This window comes from Lepeophtheirus salmonis, chromosome 6 (genome assembly GCF_016086655.4).
Source record: "Lepeophtheirus salmonis chromosome 6, UVic_Lsal_1.4, whole genome shotgun sequence".
NCBI lineage: Eukaryota > Metazoa > Arthropoda > Copepoda > Siphonostomatoida > Caligidae > Lepeophtheirus > Lepeophtheirus salmonis.
In genome coordinates, this window is record NC_052136.2 from 8,730,842 (window position 1) to 8,739,689 (window position 8,848).

Here is an 8,848-nt window from a genome sequence, read left to right on the forward strand (position 1 = left end):
TATGTGTCGGAAGAGGTGTTGGTTGTGACGCGTTAAACCGCTGAGAGGATTTGGAGAGGCAGCCAATGGTCGTATAGTTGGAGAGCGATGGAAAACTGTAAAGCTCAGTGCAGTTGGAGCAATCTGAAATTGGAATTGGTCTTTGTCTCTTTATAAACTTCATTTCTTATCCAAAGAAAATGCAACATGTTTCATTACGTAGTTACTCAAAGGAATCAAATCCTCGAAGTTGTATATCTAGGACTTCGAATTCATACTTTTAATGGATATCAAGCCAATTTATGGGAACCATAACAAGTTACTTATATGTTTTGGAACAAATTTTTATGTGTATTATTCTGTAATGATACAATGACATTTGAATATGCAACTACGTTTGTAATAATGGTATTCAGTGATATTTATCAAAGAATATGAATATTATAACTCTATATATTCATTCTTTTTAATTTAGAATAAGATTTTTATTAACTTGTAAAACAAATATAAAGTTAAATTTCTTTGTCAATGTATAATTCCATGAATTAATTTATTAGTTAAATAACTGTAAATAAATATTTAATGACGACAGGAACGGCTCTAAAAAAATTATTTGACACTGACGTAATTATATAATTTAGTTAATTGCGGTACGCATGGTTAAGGCCATCTCTATGGGAAGGTTTCAGGCCCGATTTTGCTTAAGTGCTTTTGCCCTTTTTTCCTTTTTCATACATAATAAAAAGGATCTTCTTGTCATCTTCTTTTTGTAGTCGACTCCATACCTCAATCTGAAGGACTGGGCTTTGAACGTCTCAAGTAACAACTTATCATAAAGTTCGTTAACAGTTAGCACTTCTTCTACCCCAAGCATTTTGAGTTCCAATGCTTCCTGACGCTCATTTTCGAACTGGAGTCCTAGGCCACTAATGGATTCTCGGTGGGTCTAGTAAGAGACGAAGGAGAAGAGAGGTAGAACGGAAGGTTTGGGTACACTCAAGGTACAGCATCATTTTTCAGTCTCCTGAAAAGTTAAGTAATTCAATTAAGTACATATGTGAATTAGTACCTTAATTCTTGAATTAGTTCTATATTTTCATTTTAAAGTAACTTAGCCTTTTAATCAAAGCTAAAACCTGTTTCTGAGCTTGTGCCCATGAGAGCTCTACGATAGCTCCAATTGCCGATAAAGTCAAAAGCGTGAAAACTATAATATAGGATCTTGGGATTCTTGTGGGTTCTGTCGTAACCTTGACAGCATCCGGGAGCACATCACTTCCATTCCATCACTTTAAACTTAACAATCACTATCGGAATCCTGAAGCTATAAGTATAGTATCTTTCACTACTGGAAACAAGGACTAAGTAATCCATTTTAAGAATAAGCCGTGTCTTGGTGCTGGCGAGCTTTTTTATTCATCTGCGAGTAGTCCAGATAGCTTGAGATGTCCATGCCTGGGCATATAAGCGAGTGCGAGAAAAGAGTGTGACCGAGACATATGCTCTAATTATTAAAGTTTATTTCAAAAAATCAGGTGCCTATGATGTTATGGTTTTAGAAGAAAGAATATTAAATCATTCTGCTATAGAAATGGGGATATTTTATTTCAATTAACGCTAGAAGAGTTTATATAAAAAGTAGTTGAAATTTTCTAATTCAGGAATCCTTGATTTACTAAGTGAAACTCATAAAAAAACTTTCATATTTCTATATTATGTATCTATTAACATTGAGATCTCTTAAATATCTTCCCTTAAGAAAAAGAGAAGGAGAAGACTAAAGTGAGACATAGATGGACTAAAGCTTTAAACCAAGAAGCAAAACGAGGAGGAAAATAATAAATAGGTGAAAAATGACTTTGTCAGAATTTACTTTTTTTGTTCGCCAGAAGCAGTCAGTATCTTGTTATTATTTCTACCATCCAGAAAATAACAACTCTAGCTATTAATTAGAATATTTTCGTGTATTAATAAAAAAATCTAGATTTGAGTCACAAGTGAAAAAAGTAGAAACCAGAATATATATAGTAACTATAGTTTAGTTATTTTACTGATACATTATGTGAGGTGTTAAGATGAATGTATGGGTCTTCTGAGAATTGTCTACTTTGACAGCTCTTCAAATGGTTCTTCAAGGGGTGGATGAGCTTTTTGACCATAACAAGAGTATTATTGGAGAAGAACAACTGACCCATACAAGAACTGTATGGTTTTGCGGGTACGTTTACTAAAATCTACCATCACCACTTTCTTTTTCTAATTATTCTTCCTTTTCTCTCTCTCTCTCTCTCTCTTTCTATACCAAGAACTTTTTTCCCTAGACTCAACTAAATATTAATCCTACAGCAACCTAATATATTAAAATGCATCATACGATACGTAACCATGCTAATTATCAATGGTTGAGATCGACGAATATAAGTTTGGAAAGGCGAAGTATCATTAGAGGTAGGCACCAAGTAGGGCACTGGTTTTTTTTTTTTTTTGGGGGGTGATAGAGACAGTGGGGATTGTTTCATGGTTGAGGTTGAAGACCGAACAGCGTTTACTCTGTTGCCACTCTTCGCAAAGTACGTCGAATCCTTAACTACTGGCTTGTCCGACGATTGACGTCCTATGGGGTTGTACATTCCTTAGGTATGCAACACTTTACTGTGGTGCATAAAAGAAATTATGTGGACCCCTTGACTGGAGCTCATACTCAGACTATTGAGTCTTTGTGGAGTCGAGTCAAGGGCATGATGAGTAAGCTAGATGTTTTCAACACTTCAAGAAATCTCTTTCCCACCTATTTCCCAGAGTATAAGTGACGATAGAAATTCTAAAAGGATAAAGTTTTTGATCACATTTTGGATCATATTATTGAGCTATATCCACTATAAGTGTCTGTACGAGTAAAGTGATTGAAGAGAAAACATAGATTAGTAACTATTGCTTCTCTGAACCTCTGATAATAATCAGACAAAAAAAAAAAATAAGGAGTTGAATACTGGATAATTAAAATGTAAGAAAAAATAACTTTATTGCATTACAAAGATTATGTAATTTTTTATCTCAATAGGTGAAGTATTTTGGATGTTTATCGGAAGTGGACTTAGGGATATTATAGAAAAAATCTGCTTGTTATTATGTATACATATTTTAAACGTCCATCTTACTTTACTGGTTGAATTTAAATTTTATGATATAAATAAAACTTTAATATATATATATCAAAAATTGTTATTTTATTTACATCAAGATGGTGGAAGTGGTCGTTAAAAAATATCTTGGGTTTATATTGAAAACACATAAATTAGTATAATTCATTCTTAGCTACTTCATAGATTAGACAAGTAAAAATTTGTCCTATTCATTAATTTCCAAATCTATACTTTTTTATGTTACAGTATAGTTAATATCTAGTCGAGTCTAGGGGAAAAAAGTTTCGGGTATAGAAAAAGAGAGAGAGAAAAAAAAGGAAGAATAATTAGAAATAGAAAGTGGTGATGGTAGATTTTAGTAAACGTGCCCCTAAAAAAACGAGCATTCACTTTGCAGACCACTATTGAGCTGTCCCAACTTCCGATTTAACCCCATGAATTTCCATCAATTCATCCACCTCCGGAGAAGATTTAAAGGTTTAAAGATAGAGCCTTGAAGTCTCGTCAGCTAAAAAAAAACCTCAATTTATCCTCCTGAAGAGCTTCATGGTGAATTGTAGAATAGAACTTCTTCAAAACAAGTAGACAGGAATCTTCCAGTAAGTACTTGTAGAATCAGTTGACTGGCAGAGTTCCTCTCTAAAATTACTCTTGAAAAGGTCAAAAAGCTCCTTGAAGGACAAGTTGCAGAGCCGTCAAAGCAGTCCATTCTCGGAAGAATCCCATTCATTCATCTTATCATCTCACATAATTTCTTACTAAAATATTGTTAATCGCTATTGATTAATACTATAATTAGTCGACTAGAATATGTACTTCTTTCTACACTTGAGACTCAACTCTAGCTATTTTTTATTAATACACGAAAATACTCTATAATTCTAGTTTATAATAAGAGTTGGTATTTTCTTTAAGGTATAAATAATAACAAAACACTGCCTCTAGTGGAAAAAAAGTGTAAATCATTACCAAGACTTTTTTCACCTGTTTATTATTTTCGTCCTCGTTTTGTTACTTGGTATAAAGCTTTAGGGAGAATTTAAAAGAAATAAATAGAAGTTGGTATGATTTAGTTATTTGCCTAACTACTAGATGATTTTAGGCCTTTTTTCTCCTTATTTTTGGAGAAAAGGTTGCGTAAAAAATACAAGTATCGGCATGTGATACGATGGAATCGACAGCTGACAAAATACTGAGGGCAATGTTAATTGAAATACAAGGTTAGATTATCATGTAATTGGGCTTGCTAGAATTTTTAATCTGATGTATTGTACCGACTGCTGGGCAAGACAGGCAGAGTTTGACAAAACATACAACCACTCATCTACTATAACGTCAATATTAAAAGCGTGGTGGAAGTCAAACATAAGTTGTACACGCGCTAGGGTATAACCTTGTATTTCTATTAACCTTGACAGATATTATTTTTGCGTTAGCGAGATAACGCCGTAGTCAAAATAAACTGAATCCAAAGTTTTTGATGGGAAATTATTGTAATACTTTGTATGAAAGTATTTAAAAGATTTAAAATGAATTCATTCCCGAAAGAATCATATTTCTTAAAAAAAGGAAACTTTTACTGACTTTTCTTTTTTAGATCAGGGTTTATATATTCCTAAAATATTGTCAAATCCAGTAATTTAATCTGATCCTACGTTGTTTTTCTTTGTTTTTTTAAATAGGAAGCATACCAAATTAATAACAAATAAGTCAAACACTTATGTCAAGGTGGAAAACTTGGTAAAGTATCTTCCATTTTGAATATCCTTTCGTTTATAATATCATGGAAAGAAGCTACTCCATGTAAATATAGTGGTGTCAGAAAAAAATGACAAGGGAAAAAATGGGAAGGAAAAAATGGCCGGAGAAAAAAAAAAGGAAAAATTTGTAAGTGAAAAGAATACAAGATTCTTTTAAACCGAATTAATAACTATCACCAATATAATATATAATAAGAGAAAAGAAAAATAAACAAAAACGACAGCAGTTCCAATGGAAGAAATGTTAATCCCTTAATTCTCCGTTATCAATTATAATATTAATAACATAACATTGCCTAGTATTATGCAAATGCTTGTTCTTCAATCCCATAGTCTTGTCCAATATGATTTTTTTTTCTTCACTTACACACTTTTCCTGCCATTTTTTCAAGGAGTCATTTTTTCTCAAATCAACCATAGTATTCTAAAGTCAATTTTCAATAAATTAGAGGATATATGATAATTCATGAATGATAAAAAGCTTCAATTTCAGATACCATTTTTTATAGAGCAAATCCTCCTGATAATTAAATTCCCAAGTAGTCGTCGCTATTCGTCATTTTTTCTTAGAACATCATTGATTTGATAAAGGAGGTCGCCCTAATTATATCAGGAAATGATTACGTCAAGATTGTTTTGTCTCCACTCAATATCTTATATTTGTCGAATTACAAATGTAGATCTTGGACTAAGGCAATTTGTCTTATTGTAATTTAAAAAAAAAAAAAAATCAATATTAAAACTAATTTCAGCGTCATACTCTTGTTATGATTGATGAAGATATGTTTGTTTATTCTTTGAATATTAATTTGCAAATATACATTAAACATTTATTATTATTTACTTTCTAGTGTATACAAGTCAAAGGATGGAGTATAGTGGAGGAATGATCTGTAGTCTTGCAAATGGACAAATAAGGAAAACTATGTAGGTTATTATGATCAAAAGTCTTACATTGCCTTTTGAAGACATTCCCCGTTTACTTTATGCTAGTAAAACTTCTCAAGAATTTCAATAAGATATTTTAACATATGCCATCAAATGACTAACTGAGGCCATATAATTTCATATAATCAGTATATCTTTTAACAAATAGATCAATGATTAAATATTGAATTGACAAACTAAAACATCATTTATTAATCCTTTTGAATGTAATTCGCGTATTTATGTAACTTGTGACATGGTACATAATTATTTGAAAATTAATTATTCGGAATTAAAAATTCATTAGCACATTGTTTGAAGAAGGATAATCAAATTTTAAGACATTCTATTGTGGGTTAGAGGCAGGAGAAGTAAATTATAGACACCCCAAGAATATATATATTTTTTTTGCCTCTGCTTCAAGAGGTTATTTGGGATCCGGTAGATTCGGAAAGAGGATGCTTGTTGAGACAGGAAATACTTTACGAATTTTTCAGTAGTTGCGGCTGATCCTTTTGGAATACAAGTTTCTTGAATAAGTTTCTCATTGTTAGTTATGTTCCGGTATTTTCCAATAATCGACATAAGATCGTCTGGTCCGAGCGACGTCACACTACAATCAAACTTTTAGATTTAGAAAAGGGAAAAACTTTAAGTTCACAAAAAAAAAAAATTAACCAAAAAAATTTATACATCCAAAAAATATTGAAAAAATGAACTTTAAAATATATGACTTAATATTTCATGAAAAAAGGGTCAATTTAAAAAAAATAATTTTTCGTAATTTACAAATTAATAAATTTTAGAGTAGATTTCCCGGCATTACCCAGAACATTAAGCAATAAAAATTAATTATGAACTTTTCTGCTATATATAAAATAAAAAATAAAGAACGTAAAACTCTAGTAATTGATATCACTGCATATTCGTATGTATTTTTGCATCCTTTTTAAGAATGAAATTATAAGGTTTAGTAACGAAAAAATATTCGAGTTGAACTGTTAACTCTAGCAATGAGGAAGTGGAAGACATTAGGATATAACGTTATTCAGCAATTTTCTAAACAGGGCTATGACTAGGATATTTTTATTGAATCTTTGAGATTTTTCACAAAACGTTTTTGTGTTTTTATAAATGCCAAAAAAATGGGGCATTTTACTTTTGTCTTGCAATCACGCTCAAACAAATGTATGGATTTTATTGAAATTTTTCATGTAGGTTTTAAGTTTCAAGAGATGGTTTTGGTAACATTTTTTTTTTAACATAATACAACAAATAAAGACCTTAAAATTCTTAGAACTTTTTCTTTCTGCATGCATCTTTGCTCACTTAAAAAAAAGAGATATTAACCTAATAGCTTTATTGAGTACTCATTCCCATTCTTCTAATAGGTAGCTCCCTAGACTTGAGAACTAATGTCACATATAAAAATAGTCATAATTACAGTTGCATAAAATATGCTCTAAATGCGTGTAAAATTTTTTTCTAGTTTTTTAGTATTTTTTTATTTTACAAATCTGTTATCATTATTCTTTGATTATTGAGGAGATCACATCCAAGGATAAAATGTAAGGCTGAGTCTGTGTGCTCTTGAATGACATAAATTAAGGATGAGGTTTGGTTGGAGAGTTATAAATTTAAGTTCATATTGGACTCGGAGTGGAATTCAGCATGGATATCTCTGTAATTCCTGCCTATATCCATGCTAGATACAGCGTGAGATTTGTGTCTATTTAATTAATATCATCTTGCAGCTGATCTAATAAAACGTCATTACAGCTAAGTATCATATTTTTATATTGGCATTGCTATACAACATAATCATAAACTTTAATTGATATAGAAAATCCATAATAAGTTAAAACTAATTAGTAATTACTATGGCCATTTAGTCGAAGGACCTTTGTGAGGTAAATAGAAGAAGAAGAAGTATAATTATGAGAGAAGAAATCATTCATATAGAAGATAAACAAAGTATTTAAAAGCCTTGAAAAACTGATAGATTTGAAAACCTTTAATTGAATACTCCGTTTGTGAATGCTGGTATGTTTTGTACAAATATAATTTTCTATTAAAGACGAAGTTAAATAGACTTAAGTCAGGAAAAATATAATATTTTTGATGATATTTGTTTCTTCAATGTATACTTTTTTGTATGCTTTAAGACTAATTTTGAGTGATGAAATAAACAGTTAATTTAACACTATTAGTTTATCTCAAATGAGAAAAAAAGTATATAAGCAATATTTCTTAACCGATTTTATTAAAAAAAAAAATTAACAAAAATCAACATCATAACATAATTTTGACATTCAATCGATAAAATTGCCGTTAGCTCGGACCACATGTCCACAACATCCCCGAAAACTTCCTACTGCCTTCTTGACCGTCTCACTGGGTAAAGTTACAGAATCGCTTCCTTATTCCAGCTCTCAGAGATCTTGTGATCCTATGGGGACCTTCATTGGAAACCCGTTTAACATGCCCAAGAAAAATTAGTCTGAAGGGTTCAATTCTGGCAACTTAGGAGGTTAAAACTCTGCGGAAGGACATCATATTCACAGAATCTTGAAAATCGATTGTTATTTTTCTCAGGGTCACTGTTTTGTTCCCAGATCCAAGGACGGCCTTTCATGATGCTGTGGAGAAATACTTTTGTGCACAGAAAACTGATTTACACATTGACCTGCAGGCACTGCTTGAAGATGAACGACGACCCTCGCTGCTAACAACGCCAAGAACCATTGTTTGTTGTAGGTACTTGGTCTTCATGATTCTAGGGACGTTATAAGGTCTTTTTGCCGACCATCTATTGTTCCTGGAGTTATGCTTCTGGGTTTCACAGAAATTTTTCTCATCTGATAAATCAAAACCAGTGGGTCCTCACTATTCTGCTTGACACGTTTTTGGTCGAATCAAGTGGTGCACCCGACCGCATTAATCAAAAACCCTTTGCCCATTTTAGATTTAAATTGCACAAAATACACAAAAGTGCATAACGTTGTATTAGAAGGAGCTCTTGTTAAGCTGTGAATGACA